Source organism: Triturus cristatus, chromosome 6, assembly GCF_964204655.1.
Source record: "Triturus cristatus chromosome 6, aTriCri1.1, whole genome shotgun sequence".
In the NCBI taxonomy this organism is placed as follows: Eukaryota; Metazoa; Chordata; class Amphibia; order Caudata; family Salamandridae; genus Triturus; species Triturus cristatus.
In genome coordinates, this window is record NC_140589.1 from 103344270 (window position 1) to 103361188 (window position 16919).

The following is a 16919-nucleotide window of genomic DNA, read 5'->3' on the forward strand; positions in this document are numbered from 1 at the left end:
TTGTTACCTGATGCATATGTGCTCCCAGTAGTTACGATGGCACATGGAATGGCACACATCAGTACGAAAGGTATTTGTAAGTTGTTGGCTCCAGTATGGCAGAATGCTGGGATTCCCAAGTGCGCAGAGAATGTGGTCAAGAATTGTATGGTATGCTTGAAGTACAGCCCTGGTAGAGGAACCCCAACTCCAGCTGGTCATTTTGCGCCTCCATCATATCCATTCGAAGTTTTGCAGCTGGACTTTATCCACATGGAAAGGTGCAACAACCTGAAATATGTATTGGTGGTTGTTTGCGCTTTTTCAAAATGGATAGAGGCCTATCCTCTAAAGGATAACACGGCCTTATCCACAGCCAAAGCCCTTGTGAAAGAATTCTTCCCTAGGTTTGGAATGCCAAGAATGGTGTGGAGTGATAATGGAAGTGAGTTTGTGGGTAAAGTGATGAAGAATGTGTGTGAGGGGCTAGGTATCAAGCAGAAATTCCACGCTGCAAATCACCCCCAATCAGCTGGATTAGTAGAGCGCTACAATGGCGCTCTAAAGCTCAAGCTGGCCAAAATCCAGGCGAGCACCGGTCTTAAATGGCCTGACGCTCTGCCTTTAGCACTCCTGTCCACCAGAATGACCGTGCCCTCAAGAGTGGGACTTAGTCCCTATGAAGTGGTTTTCGGCCACCCAGCAAATGTATGGGGTGTGCCAAGACCTACGAAATTCAGTGAAATCGAGCATCCAGTACTGCTTGATTACTTGTATGATTTGACGGCTAAACTACGTGTTTTACACCAACAGGTGCATGATACTCTCCCCCCGGCTTCTGAAGCTCCTGGACACCCTATCGAACCTGGCACGTGGGTCCTTGTGAAAAATTTCCAGCGGAAAACCAACGATGAGCCTCGCTGGATTGGCCCTCATCTCGTGCTACTGTCTACAAGATCAGCTGTTCGAGTAAAGGGGAAAAGGAACTGGATCCACGGCGCCCACGTGAAGAGGATCCCTTTGCCTCTGCCATATGACCGGTGGGTCCAGGAGGGTATCGCCGACTCTGAAACAGACACTGTACCTCGTTGTGTACCATTCAGTGATGCACGCATAAGAGACACAGCTTCAGACCAAGAGAGTAACAATATTTTGCAAGAAGCTGTGCCACCGTCAAATCGATTGGACACCACGGAGCCTGAACTCTTGTTTCAAGATCAAACAGTACCTGGCCGTCTCCGCTATAATTTGAGACCAAGGCCTATGGACAAATAAAGATTTCCTTACTATTTTCTTTTTGACATTATAAGCTCTCCCATCTGAAGGACTTTCTTGATTTTGTTTTTCGAACCACCATCCGGGTTCAGCCACAGGGTCGCGGTGCCAAGACTTTGGGGTACAGGCCGAAGACGTTAGGTCGACGGTTCTGGTTGGTCTAGGGCATTCCCTGGGCTGACAGGCGTACTCCTTAGCAGAAGAAACTCATCCGCCGCGAGCGGCCCGATTAGAGGATGGAGTTTTTTAAGATGGAGAGACCAGTTGAGGAAATGAACTTTAAAGCAAGGATATGTAAAATTATGAAGAGCAAATGTTTTGTATTTTTGTGTCTATTTATACTGTGTAGTATGATAATGTTTACCGTAGGATTTGTATTTTTCTCCTCTCAAGAGCCCATTGCACCCACTGTACAACCTATACCTCTTTCTACTGCCTCCTCACACTCTTTTCACCCTCTGCCTGAACACGAACAAACCAGACGATCAGAATTTGTAAATAACTCGTTTATTCAGCTCTTACACCAGCACCAACTAGTCATGAATACAACCAATTGCTGGGTGTGTGGGTTAATGCCACATACCATCAATAAGGGTATTCCTTATCTGGTGTTACCATTTAGTTACAATGGATCGTCATGGGCATTCCAGACCATGTTCCTTTTTGCCCTAGATGTCCACTCCCCGCGACAACCGCGTTCCATCAGACCTATCACCAATAATAAGGCCTTAATGAAAGGAGTTGCCGATATGAGCAGAGATATCGATGCATACTCATCCATACCCAAGGAGGAATTAAGAGCTTATGTAGGGTGGAACGCAACGGGGTATAGTATTAGTCTGGGTGAAAGACAGCGAAAAATCTCATCCCCAATCTGGGTCGTACCCCACATAGGTCGGTTCTGTTTACAAGGTTATGGTCAGAATCCAAGAGCTCAACTGGGGAGAAGTGACTGTACTGAAACGTACACTTTCCCATCACAGTTTTCCCCTGCGTTTTTGGCTGCCAAGGGTACATATTTTATCTGCAAAGATCGAGCATATACATGGTTGCCCACTGATTTCTCGGGCACATGTTATATTGCAAACTTGCTACCGCCAACATTTACTGCTGCCTCTGACTATCACAAGACCAGAGTTGTGAGAGGCGTGATTAGTAAGGAGGATACTGCCGGTCAGGAAGCAGGAGACTTCTTTTTGGGTTTTCTGCCGTTTTGGGGACCTATGGTAAATAGTAGGAACTTGAGACAACTGACTCGTGTGGTTGAATCCACTGTCAATGTAACGGCTGGTGCCCTTGGTAATTTGACAGCCGAGCTCCAAGCGGATCGCCTTATGACTTTGCAGAACCGCATGGTTCTAGACGTTATACTTGCAGACCGTGGTGGGGTATGTAAGGTTATCCAATCCAGTTGTTGCATTTTCATACCAGATAACGCTCCAACAGTCTATTAAGCCATCTCCAAACTCCATAAAATATCTGAATCCATACACGTGGATAAAGGAGATTGGTCACTGGTGGGGTGGTTCTGGGAACTGATATCTGCCTGGGGTTGGAAAGTTCTGATGGTCATTGGAATGATCTTAGCCATTCTTTTCCTGTTTTGTCTGTGCATACAGTGTGCTCCTGCGATATGTGGCCTCTGTGCTACATTATGCATTAGGAAACCTGTATCGAGGGACGAGCTAAGTAATAGGATGATGCTACAGCAACATCTCCATGACTTCGTGAATATTGACCTAGACTCGGATTGAGATGAGTATAGTGATTGCCTATGTAAGGGCAAAAGGAGGGTCTGTCGTACTTTAATATTTGGGACCGCGTAGGGGACAGGGCCCTACCCCTGTCTATCCCGGTATTAGCGAACCGCAAATGGTTAATGCGGTATGTACAAGTGCTTTGTATAATGTTCTAGCTATGAATGCACTGTGTACACGTTGTTTTACATTACTACGCGGGTTCCATCTTGGAGCGGTGGCCATCTTATGATTGCCCTCACATAGGCTATAATGAAGCAAATACGGGCCTCACAGTACATGTGCTTTCCTTTGACTTCTCTGTGACCTGGGCAGCTGGCTCCGCTGCCCCAGGTCAGTCCGGTCTCACGAGCACCCCGTCCCCTGGCCACCTGTGATTAGCATCAGGGCTTGACACACCATAAAACCCTTTCATGCCACACAAGCCTCCGGCTAATCTCTTTCACACCTGACTGTTCCTGCTTTATGACTTGTTTCTATCAACAGGAGCTGCCCGAGTTTATTGGGGCCTATCGATATCTGATGTGGGATCTGAGCCTTGCTGTGTAAATAATTGTGGGCTGGCTTAACCGGAATGTGGGATGGTCATCATGACTCTGCTCTTTCGTTTGAAATGTACACTTGTATATTGCCGTATCATAAACCTAGGAATGTATGCCTGAAGCAGGAAAATCTGTATTTAAGAAGAAGCCCGTTTCTGTGATTTTTTAGCAGTCTCCTGAGAACATACACGCTGTTGTACTTCTAGGATACCTGTAATTGGTCTGCAGCCAATAAACGAATCTTTGACTTCACCCAGAAGACTCTGTGTTTCTGTAGGTCTGAAACAGGGAGAACCCAGAAGTCATAGGGTGTGTTCCCCTGCACCGCTGGGCTTAAAATACCCAGTACTTCAGTATCACCGCCTTAATTTCTTCTATCATAAGGAGCTCAAACTACCACATTGTGTCTTGACCATCCATATCTAATGTGCGTTCCCTCCTAATCCAGACACTGCAAACTCTGCCTACTTATGTTATCATCCTTCTAGGTCGCCATCCACTGGCCTCTAGTTTACCCTAATTCTCCAGTCATTTTGCTGCTTCTGTTTCTCCTCCATAATATACCATTCCTGCAAGTGAGCGCCTGACTTCACCACACCCCCCTTTCTTCTATGCTGTATTCTGACTCTCTGCTGGTACTCCTGAGAGGTTCCAGGTTAAGAGTATGAAAACTGTGGTGGGTGTTTTCCCCCAGGCCAGCATGGTACAACTACCCACACTGGCCAACCTTTTGGGCGATGCACGCCCCATGTTCAATGCCAATTCAGTCCTTAACAGTGTCAACAGTTTGCCAGTTAATATCATCATGGAGGTTACCCACCAGGACAGGAACGGTGACACTGCCACAGTTAATGCTGGGTTGTCCTCTGTGGCCAGATGTCAATAACTGTTCATTAACAGGCACCAGACCAAGCCTGAATCTATGGCAACCAATGTTAACCAATGCAGCTCCTTCTCCATACTCTTAGCCATCGCCTTTGACCTCTTGTCCAGTTGCTTTACACTGCAGCATTGGCCCTTCTGTCATAGCTGTTCGCCATGGACAAGCCGGTGGTAAGCAGAGTCTTTCTTGTTACACAGCACTTGAGGGGAACCCATCTCCACCACCTTCCCAGCCTGCATCACCAACACCCAGTCGGAGTCCATGATCGTATCCAACCTGCATGGAGAGAAAGGCAAGAGAGGTGCATTAGGGAAGATGTTAACTGGGAAGAGTGACAGTACTGGCACTGCAAGGTTGTTCATCATATAATGAGTTAAGGAAGCTTTGGAGTAAGGAGACTGCAAGTCCTGGTGATTCCCTCACTCAAGGCTCAATGGCCCCCACCACACAGCTACTATTACCTGCAGGTGGACACTTCCAGGTTGAGCATGAGTATAAAAAACACAGGAAAATTACAGTAATTCATAGAGGTTCATCCTGTAAGCCTCCCCATCATTTAAAACATACAGTCAACCTCATTTACCACTCATCTAATTCAATGCAATTTAGTGTCGTGAGCCTTTAAAATAGTAAGTAAATTTGATGCTATCTTTTGAAGGGTGAGCGTCTGCACAAAACATTATTAAATTGGGGCTGATGATGATGTTTACTCAGGGAATTGTGAACACCTGTCTGTATTACTCCAGTTGTCCAGGGGTGAAGAATGCCCATCTCCAACTATTATAACTTTATAGGCGTCTCTATCAAACAAGCATTGGCATAGCCAATAGGTCTCGCTTTTGGGACCTTATAAGTATTTAGTTATGCATCACAATATCCTTGGTGCAATAGCGTTACTGTTGCATGGCTAAAAGCGTATAAGGTCCCAAATGTGAGACCTATTGGCTATGCCAATGCTTGTTTTTAGAGGGCTGACATGCATTTTTAAATGTAGGCTAGTAAGAAAGGTGCCAAGCCGAGGGGCAAGGACTATATAGAAATAAGTTAGTAAGAGAGGTGAGTTATAATGAGATGCCACAAATAGAAAGGTGAAGCACAGAATAACAGATGTTTTTAACCTAAGTAGCGAGGCAGAGAGGCAGGCAGAACCGGTGGGATTATAATTCGAAGTTATGAGAAGTAGAGAGAAAAGAGGTGAAGATGAGGTAGAGAGATGAGTGTAATACAGAGGATGGGCGAGGGAGAAGTATAGAATGTAGAATTTGGGAGAGAGAGATAGAGGTAAGACCGATGTATTAACCAAATGAGACGTAAGCAGAGATCGAATGGTAATAGTGAATGAGATAGAAAGAGAGATGAAAACAATGGTCGTGATAGATGGAGTGTAAGAGGTAGAGAGAGTATTGTAGAGATAAAATAATGAGCAAGGTGACATTAATACTAAGCGAGACCTGGTAGTCCAATTGTTGTGGTAAATTGAGAGGCTAGATAGTGTCTGTGAGGTGGGGAAGATAGAGATGAGGCAGTGAGTTGAGAGGCAGAGAGAGAATTGAAAGAGAATGGTGATTTAGAAAGAGGAATGCAAGAGGTAGTTAAAGGTAATGTACAGATGTTAAAAATGTTTGTAATAAATGGTAGAAAGTGTAATAGAAAGAGAGATGAAATTAAGAGGGAGGTGAAGTAAATGTAAGAGAAATGATGTGGGATGAGATGCGGAGAGAGAGAGGAGAGAGAAGAGAGAGAGAGAGGAGAGAGAGAGGAGAGAGAGAGGAGAGAGAGAGGAGAGAGAGGAGAGGGAGGAGAGAGAGGAGAGAGAGAGAGAGGAGAGAGAGAGCGAGGAGAGTAAAAAAGAAGAGCGAGGGAAAGAGCGTGAGGGAAAGAGCGTGAGGGAAAAGAGCGCGAGGGAAAGAGCGCGAGGGAAAGAGCGTGAGGGAAAGAGCGGAAAAGAGAGGGAAAGAGAGGGAAAGAGTGTGAGGGAAAGAGCGTGAGGGAAAGAGCGCGAGGGAAAGAGCGCGAGGGAAAGAGCATGAGGGAAAGAGAGGGAAAGAGCATGAGGGAAAGAGCGTGAGGGAGAGAGGGAAAGAGCGTGAGGGAAAGAGGGAGAGGGATAGAGCGTGAGGGAAAGAGGGAGAGGGAAAGAGCGTGAGGGAAAGAGGGTGAGGGAGAGTGAAAGAGAGAGTGAAAGAGAGTGAAAGAGGGAGAGAGATGCAGAGTAAGAGGGAGAGAGAGAGGGAGATTTGAGGAGAAGATAGGGGCAGAGAGCTGATTGAGAGTTAGAGATCTAGAGTTAGGATCGCAGTGAGGTTGTAAGTTGAGTTTATGAGAGGTAAGTGCAGTGGTGCACTGAGGTTTATTGAAAGAGAGGTGTGACGTACAGAGATTTTTTAAGGCTAGAGCAATAGTGTGGTAGGTACCTAGTCATGTATAAATATATTTCTAAAAATGGAGTGTTTATGTAAAGGAATGAGATATGGGACATAAAGGTGGATTAGGGTTTTAGAAAGAAATGTATTTGCTGGTATAGAGAAGTGACAGTTATTTACAGAGTGTTGTATATGTTGAGATGTAAGTTAGATAGAAGTGCAGGGATTTTTTTTGTCTGGTCAGGTATATTCCCCTTGTGTGTAAATACCAAAGAATTATTTTCCTTAAAATAAATTAACTCTTAAATCTGCTGTAATCCATAAACTAATGCAAACACTGTACAACGCTGAGATGAGCCCACCATAGTCTCCTTAAAATTAGACCCAGCTAACAATACTGTTTAATGTAGTTTTGTTTAAAAAGTACATTTTCTTATGGTTCGTTTTTTTTGGAGTTGAGTGTAAAGTGACTCAGCTCAGAGGGGAAACAACAATTAAGGAGGATGTCTCCGTGTGCCTTGTGCTCCGCTGGCGCCTCGGGCATGTTTACTGCGGGGAACATATGGGAATGCAAAGCCATTAATCAAGCAGGATGGCTCTGTCTGCCTTCACGCCCAGTGGCCCCTGTTGTCTACTGCCAGAATTAAAGAGGAAAAAGACCGAGAAGGAGAGAGACATTCAGCTAGTAGACTGTGTAATGTTTTAAATATGTGACGAATGTACTATAAAAAAAACTGCTTTAAAAAGTCATTCCCGTTGTATAAATTAGTAAGAAATATTCCACCATTGCAGAGGCCTTTTCACATCAAAATGAATGTTTATAGCTTTTTCCTGGGTGCCCTCTTTTGGTTACTCAAGAAAGTATCATTTCACTAGATATCATGCACTGAAGCGTTTTTTCAATGACAATGTTCTGAGTAATACGGTTATGTGGGTGGCTGGCCACTTTGCAGGTTGGGAGTGATCTGTGGTTGACGAGTTTTATGATTTACAAGGGCTCTTTGCGTGTCTGGTCTCAAATTATATGTGCGCGCTGGCTGAATTCAGAATTGTATTGTATGTTAATGCCCATGTCAGGCTACTACCAGAAAACAAGCAGAGCAGCATGAGTCACAGCGATTTGGAATAAGTGTCTAGTGAGAAGTACAGGTAAATGAAACTAACGAAAGGGGAGGGGGGGGGAAGGGAAGGGGGAGATGCGAGCAGAAGTGACAAGAAGGGCTGGGCGAGAAGGGAGGGGGGAATGCGAGGAGCCTGAATACAAGTGACGAAAAAAGGAGGAGGAGAAGGGAGGAGGTAGATGCGAGTAGAGCATCAAAGGGCTGGGTGAGAAGGGAGGGGGGAATGCATGGAGCAGAGGAGCAGCTGTGCACGTGCACGCTATCGTGCACTCAAGCTCTAGGCCAGCAAAACCATGTGGGTAGCACTTTTGAAAACCCACTTACAAAATGTCTCAAAGAGACAGCTTGCGATGTCTCAGCGAGACCTAAAAAGGAGCAGGAGGAACGAGATGCTGTATGAGGTCATGGGAAACTCAATTGGCAGCACAAAGTCCTTTCGGCATAAAATTCAATGAGCAAAATGAAAGAGAGGACAACAGTGTACAGAATCTTACAAAGCCTCTACAGACAGAATATACTGACAGTGGCAGTATATAAATGATCCAGGTTTTAATATACGCAGGAACGCAGTCAAGCTCTTCTCAGTCCCTGCTTGTGTGAGCTGCAGAATTCATCAGCGATAGCTGACAACTTAACACTGTGCTGCAGTAACAAACATACAAAGATGCCCTATGCATTATACACTGTGTCCTAAACAATCACCTTGCTTGGCACTCTACACACACCAGACCACACACCATATATCACTTTGCCTCAACGCATTCTTCAGCACTTACACTGATGGCCTTCACCACCTACTTACACTGAAGGCCATATGGTATGTAATGTTTACGATGGGTTTACTACAATGGATGTTACTAGGCTTAACTTTACAACAAACCTAAGTACAACAAGGACCATTCGAACAAGTTACTTACCATCAGTAACGCCTTTTCTGGTGGACACTCTATTTAACCACAGATTCCTCACCTTGTGATTTTCCCTGGGGACCAGACTGATCCGGAAACTTTCCAGCAACTCCCTTGTGCGTTGACAGGTGGCATCATGTGGCTCCGCGTCAGATCTGTCTGCTCTAGAAATGACATCGGGTCCCCATGAATATGCCATCTCAACACATTAGATGCCAGTTTCTTTCTGATCTCTGTCTGTGCTCTGGAAGTCACATAGTACAGTGTGCACATGATTAGATTTCAATAAGTATTACTGAACAGTATGAGTCCTTTCCACAGAACAGGTAAAAGGGTGAGTCGATGAGGAATTGCAGGTAGAGTCTCTACCAGAAAAGACGTTACCAAAGGTAAGTATCTTGTCCAGATATAGACTTTTAACTGCAGATTCCTCACCTTGTGAATAGATATCAATGCAGTACCTTCTGCGGTGGGTCTGTGGAATAGGTCAGACCAGGAATTCCTGCAAAACAAACTGGGCAAACTGCCCTTCCCACCGTACCTGGCTATCCGGACAGTAGTATTCCATGAACGTTAGGAGAGATGGCCATATTGCGGCCTAGCAAATGTCCACAGTTGGTACACCGTGCACCAGCATTGTGGTAGCAACCTTTGCTCTGGTGGAGTGAGCGCATAAGCAGATCTTGATGCATAACACATACCATCTTGAGATGGTCCTCCCCTGCACTGCTCTTCTTTTCTTAGCTGCAGAGATACTGATGAAAAGTTTGTCATCATGTCTATGGTCTCTGGTTTGCTCTACATAAAAGCTAAGAGCCTTCTCAGGATCAAGGCAATAGAGCCATTCTTTCTCCTTGGAAGGGTGGAGTGGTACATAAAAAACTGATTGCTTGTCCTATATGAAAGGCAGTGACTACCTTGGACAAGAATGCCACTTTTGTCTGCAGGACTATTTTGTTTGGGAAAAAAGATGTATAAGGTGGAAGCACTCATACGGCCTACAGTTCACTCACTCGCCTGGCCAAGGTTAAGGTCATGAGAAATGCCATTTTGATAGTGAGGAGGCGAAGACAGCTACTGCCCATGGGTTCGAAGGGAGTGCACATGAGGTAAATGAGTACACACATTAAAGTCAACTGAAGTTTTGGCTGGAACATGTGGATGAGCCCCTTCAGAAATTGCATCACAACAGGTTACTTGAAAAGGGATGGCTGAACAGGTAAATGTAGGAAGGCCAAAATATAACCTTTAACTGTTACCACAGAAAAGCCTTGCTGGGCTAGGGACAAACAAAACAGAAGAACATCCGATAACTGTGCATTCTTTCAGTAGGAATCCCAAGAAACAACCCTCTACCAGCGCTCTGCATAGACAGATTTTGTGGATGGAGACTTGGCTGCTAAGCTTACACCAACCACTTCAGGAGGAAGATCAAAATCTCCACACATTTAGGTGTAAGTTGTGCAGGCTTGGGTGCAAGACTCTGCTCTCCTGCTACGACGGGAGATTCTCCCACAGGGGCATCATTATCAGAGGACAAATGCTCATGTCCAGATGTTCCAGGTACCACACTCTTGTTGTTCGGTCTACAGCCACTAGGACAACCTAGGTCCTGACTCTCTACATCTTCTTCAGCACCCAGGGAAAGGAGTGGTGAAAAATCATATAAGAGTCTTGACTCGCAATGCTGGCTAAAGGCATCTCAGAGGGAGGACTGCTGGTGGAACTTCAATGTGCAAAAGTTTCAACACTGAACATTCTCTGTGGTGGTAAATAGATCAAGCCAGGGTTCTTCCCTGGATTCGGCCTGTGCCACCTCTGAGTGTAATTACCATTTGTGATCCTCTGGGCAATGTCGGATGAGTTTGTCCACCCTGGTGTTTAAAGATTCTGCCATGTGCCAGGTAATAAGGGAGATGCTCTTAGCGTTTCCACTTTCAAGAGATGCAAGGCCTCTTAGCACAGAACCCCGGTGCCCTGTTTGTTGCAATACCACATGACAGTTGTGTTGTCGTGAGAAGCTGCACCCATTCCCCCTTGATGGTTGGGAGGAACGCTTTCATTACCAAAGGACGCCCGCAAAGCTAACAATTGGAGCCTACTTCTCCCAGATGACCTACCAAGCCCAGCGATGATGCATTAGTCAGAACCATTAGCTCTGGGTCGGCTACAGAGAGTAGTCTGCTGCTGGTCCAACTGAAGTTGAGCAGACACCACTCCAGATCTTTTTCGGTCTCCTTCAACACCTGGATGGAGTCTGATAGGTTGTCTTGGTGCTGAGCCCACTGAGACTTCAGATCCGACGGCTTCGCTCGCTTGTGCCACCAGCCATCATCCACAAGCAGGATGCAAGAGGCAAAGAGACAGCCACTCTCACTGAGATCTAGGTTAAAGGCTGAAACAAAGGGATCATAGCCCGAATGTCCTGGACTCTAGGTGGAGGGATGGCTCAGAACAGCACCATATCCAGGATGGCTCCAATGAAGGGGTGGCATTGTGAAGGGGTTTGATGTTACTTTGGCACGTTGATGGAAAAACCTAGTAATGTCAACAGGGTGGCCGTTGTCTGCAAGTAATTGACAACTCCTTGAGGTGAGCCCACCTTTAGGAGCCAGTCATCTAGGTATGGGAAGACTATTATTCTCAACTTCCGTAGATAGGCTATGTCCACTACCATTACCTTTGTGAACACCCGAGGTGCGCTGGTAAGGCCAAAGGAGAGCACAGAGAATTGAAAGGGCTCTTGGCCTACCTGAAACCGCAGGTAAAATATGTAGAAATGTAGAACAGGGTTGTGTAAATATGTATCCTGCAAGTTCAGTGCTACCCTCGAGTCTCCTGGATCCAGGGCAGACAGAATGTGGGCCAAGGTGAGCACCTTCAAGTTGTGTTCTTCAGGAGGAAGAAGTTCATAGGGTGAAGCTTTTGGATGGGGCGAAGGCCTCCATATTTTTTCGGCACGCGAAAGTAAGGTAAAAAGTTACATGTAACTCTGGTTCTCCAGCATTGACATCTTTCATAGATTCACATGCTTGAATCATTCACCATCATTAGATTGGGAACCCTCAATTACAATGCTAATATAGCAGTGTAGTAGGCCCTACACTCAAAAACATTGAAATTTCACACAGACTTTAGTAACTCATTTAACTCATTATGTATGAACCAAACTGCAGTCAATCAGAGACCAGCACCCTTAGACTGCCCCTTGCTAGAAGCTTCCAACTGCCATATGTTTCTAGCTCCTGCAAGAACATAAGATAAGGATAAATAGAAGCCTCATGACAAGGGAAAGAGGGTGGGTTGCATGTGAATCCATGAAAGATGCCAATGCTGGAGATCCGAAGTTACAGGTAAGTAACCTTTTTCCTTCAGGAAGCCCTATTTTTTGTCTCAAATCAAAAGTCAATGGTACCTTCAGAATGAACTTTGGATTGGTTATTAACATTACCTTTGTCTTTGCAAAATGGGCTTTTTACAAATGGCGCTTGTAACTCACTCACTCTCTTAGCAGAGGTGATATCTAGCAGGAAAACCATCTTCCATATACATGTTGGATACTTGCTTTGTGGATTGCCTTAAAGGGTTGAGTCATTATCTGCCTAAACCGTATTCAACTGCCAATCAGGAGCCAATCTTGGAGATGGGGTAGAGTTTAAACTCCTTAACAGTACGTTGGGAGAATAAAGAGAACTCATTGGGTTTCCTTAAATATTTTGAAATTACAGCTAGATGTACTTTGATTGAAGCAATAGACAAGCCTTGCTTGGCCAGACTTAATAGATATGGCCCAAATTCATAGGGTAACATTTGAGGTGGGTCTAGCTTTTATTTCATAGTCAAAATAACAAAACGTAACTGTTGGGATGGAAAAGTCCTTTGCATGGTAAAGACGCGTACCTCTGCCCTGAGTACCCAACTGTATTGTTGTCTGGATCCCAATACAGCATACCATGTAATGATCAGTAGTAGTGAGCAGGTCCTTTTTACCCTGTGTCATTGGAGTGAGGCCTATAGGCTCACTCAGCTTTTTAAAAGTTCAGCTTCTGTGTGTTTAACTCACCCTTGTCCTACATCAGGTTGAGCAGAGGTGCGTGTGTAGATAAAACGCGCTGAATGCATGTGAGCGCACAAGAAATACACCACACAAAGGGTGCAGTGTGGAACAGTGTCCACATGGCAAATGTGTGTGTGCTGGCAGAGGGTGTTCAAAGTGACATAAACTGGTGCAGTACAGAGAGACTGCAGTTTTGAACAGTGTACACAGACTGAGTGCGTGTGCTGCATGTGGAAATACTGGTGGTAGCGTGGTACATGGTCACAGCAATACTAGACAGTGCATTGTGCTGTGAATGTATGCTGAGTGCAGAAGAGCCTGTACTGGTACAGTACAAGGAGTTCCTTCGGGTTCCATTTTGAGAAACCGAGGCTGGTTTGGACAAGCACTGGATGGGGGAGGGGGGATGTCGGCAGGTTGTCCCTGTGCATTTCAAAGGGTTCTTTGATTCAGTGACAGATCACAAGGAAAGGGCTTGGACACAGTTCAGGAAGAGATAAATGGGGTTGATAAGAGATTCATAAAGGGCAGTGCTGAGGGACCAGGATTAACATTTGAGGCACGGATCACTGTGGCTGACATCCAGGTGTGAACTCTGATCACTTCCAGGAATCTTGTTGTGAGTTATTCAGCTTCAAAGTCCTGCGTGCTATGATAACCATCCTTCGGGAGGAGGCAGAAAGGAGAGATGTCCATTTCAAAGAAGCAGAACCTCAACATAAAACTTCAAAGGTCCAGACCCTAAATTACATTTTGTGTCTGGAAAAGAACTATAACTAGGCGAGTCTGAGACCCAATACTTTGTCATCTGCCAAGCAATCAGCCGGGCACATGAGGAGGGAAAGCTCTGCAAGACTTCTGACTGTGACCAAGGGTAGGGGCCTACCAGACTAGTCTCCCTTCTGGGTGTGCAGAAATCACCCAGGGAAACAAAGATCACCTGCCCTAGAATCTGGAGCAACAGCAACTACCTTCTCGCTAAAACCGGTGTGCCTGTTAGGGAGAGGCTCGTCAGGGAGGTGTGAGGAGCTGTGCCGCACTGAACAGGCCATTACTAGTGTGCCGCACTGCGCAGTTATTCGACCCCGTATGCTAGGAGGGGCTGTCGTGCACCAAGGATAGTGCCACAACGATTGAGCTGTTGCCTGTGTACAGTGTTGTGGAAGTTGGCAACCCCATATACCAGAAGGGGCTGCTGTGTACCAAAAAAACTGTGTTGCATCAATTGGGCCATAGCCCGTGTGCGGGAGGCTGCCACAACCCCATATGGCATAGGCAACCTGAGGCCAGCGTGACCAGACCGTGAGGTTCATTGGAGCAACCCCGTTTGCCAGGAGAGGCAGCTCGAAGCACTGAGGCCAGGGGTTCGGGTCGTTGCCTGTGACCCAAAACTGCTGATACAACCAAGATGAGGGAGGCTTTGTATCCGAGGAGGCTCGAGGACAAACGAGACGCCATCGGAACCCCGCTGGAGCAAGGAGACTACCCCTATCCCCGAGCAAGAAAGAAAAAGACATACTGCGCATGGCTGGAGGTGGAGCAACTCTGATCGTATGGATGCTGATAAGCGCGGCTCAGGGGAGAGAGCCGGCGCCTGCTAGGAGCTGCACATGTGAACTCGAACAGACCGACTTTGCCAATCCGGGTTAGGACTGCACATCACCGCTGCCAGTATTCGTACCATCAGAGCAGGTAAGCTGAGAACTGTGTCTACCAGGCCCCAGGGGATATAAAGCCTTTGTTTTTTAAAACCCTACTTGACTCTAAGTTACTACACCTTATTGACTGAATCCAAGAGGGGGAGGCCCATGAACAGGGCCTAGTGGTTTACATTCCCTGGATGTTGCTGCATGTGAGTGGGAAATAACAGCACACCCATAACATGGGACATGGGTAGCTGGGAGAGTGACCTGACAACTAAGGGGTGCCTGCCTCACTGGGGACTGTGTTATTGCAAATTGCATGTCGGTTACCTTTGCATGTGTGGAATTAAAATTCAAATACTTCTTTTATACAAAATAAGTATTTGACTGGACATTGATTTATTGTGTGCACTGTGTGCATGTTGAGTTATGAGTTGTGTTAACTGATCTGTATCTACACTTAGGAAGAAAACCCACTCCAAGGAAGCCTTCAATGCTCATGCTATGCTACTAACTGACAGTCAGACATCGAAGGAGGTGTTTGACCCAGTTCAGCCTGATCCATAGTAAGGTGGGCCCCTGGACATCAGGAGTAAAAGGCTTCAACCACCTCGGTTGGGCCAGGTTACCCCTGCTGACCCAGAGGCCCTCTGAACAGGGTTCTGAGAATTGGCGACTAAAGTTTGAGGAGTCAAAGAATACAGAGGTGGCATTAGCCGTTTTCAACTTGCAGCAGTGTTGCAATAAGTCCAGTTTGTTTTCTGTTTACGGGCAAAGGTGACATGCTTAAGCAATGTAGAACACAGGGTTGGAAATTGACCTCAGCACCATATCCATTGAGCAGATGAAGAATTTATGTAGGGACAGAGGGTGGAGGATTCCCATGAGAAAGGGACAGAGACATCCTTGCTCATTTCATAAGGGACCAGTTTGAGAAACTGGGTGAAAGGGAGTAGGCTGTAGCTACTCTGGAGAGTGAACCATATAAGGAACCCAGGAAAATAATTCTGTGGATTCAGGCTCTAGGATTCCCTTAGCACAGATATATCCCAGACACACACCGAGTGTGTCCCCTAATACATTTTCCAGAGTTTCACCAAGACACTCAACACGTTTAGGGGCATATTATCAAGAACTTATCGCCGAGTTATCGGCACTTTATCGCAGCCAAAGTAGCGATAAAGTCATCGCCCTATTCACAAGCAGATGCCAACAGCGGATATCACCAGTTTTTCCTGCGATAGCAGCCGCACAAAACATCGCCACCGATGTCCCCGGCAACTAACGCTAAGGATATGCAGAGTAGGCGTTCCCGTGCAAAAAGCCGCGAAAACACCACACCGCAACATTCTCAACAACCAGACAGATCTGCGATAAGATCCCAAAACAGGCGATAAGGCGCGTTAGCAGCAGGAATTTAACACCTGCTCTGACCTGGTGTAAAGTCGGACGACAACCTGCACCATAAAAGGGAGCCCAGCCCAGAGCCACACCAGAAGAACAACAGATGCTATGGAGCTACTGATCATGCAGCTCAGGGCCCCAAGAGGGCCACAACACCCACTGCCACCACAACCAGGCACGCCATCCCTCCGCGGACCCTCCCTGCCACCCCTCCCGGACTACCACAGAGGCAGCGCAGACACAGATAGCGGACCTTCAGAAAAAGCACCAGCCTCACAGACCTAACACCAGAGGATTTCATTTCCCACTACAGGCTCAAAAGGACAACCATCCTCCGCATTCTGAACATCATAGCCCACAGGCTGACGGTACCAACACAGCGGACAACCAACCTCCCTCCACAGACAAAGCGGCTGGCTGTGCTACATCTGTTGGCCTCTGGTACCTTCCAACCTGCAAATGCCAGAGTCGGAGGAGTCTCACAGCCAGCCCTATCAAAGTTCTGTCTTGGATGTTATCATCAGCTCGGTAATCCAGCACCATCACTTCCCCCACAGTGCGCAGGAACAGCTGGAGACCATGCAAGGCTTCTACGCCATAGCAAGCTTCCAGCACGCGTTAGGGGCAATTGACTGCACACATGTCCTACTTGTGCCCCCTGCCGACACTGCACACAATTACCGCAACAGAAAGCACGTGTTGGGGGCAATTGACTGCACACATGTCCTACTTGTGCTCCCTGCCGACACTGTACACAATTACCGCAACAGAAAGCACACGCATTCCATCAATGTGCAGGCAATAGTGGACCACCGGGGACTCTTCACCAATGTAGTCACCAACTATCCAGACAGTGTGCATGATTCCTACATCTTCGGACAGTTCATCATCAACCAGCGCTTCCAGGATGGCACCTATGGAAATGCACTGCTCGTTGGTAAGTACCAAGTGAACACACCACACACCCCAACTCCACAATACTGCAAC

General features: G+C 46.5%; 1 pseudogene across 1 annotated transcript in view; it reads right to left on the reverse strand.

Moving 5' to 3' along the window:
* Positions 1-1754: 1754 nt before the first annotated feature.
* Positions 1755-16919, reverse strand: part of LOC146816444 (ATP-binding cassette sub-family C member 10-like) — an 839384-nt pseudogene continuing 824219 nt past the window's right edge. Inside the window, exon 21 of the transcript XR_014962842.1 lies at positions 1755-4712. The product of XR_014962842.1 is annotated as an ATP-binding cassette sub-family C member 10-like (transcript). The remainder of the gene's footprint in view (positions 4713-16919) is intronic.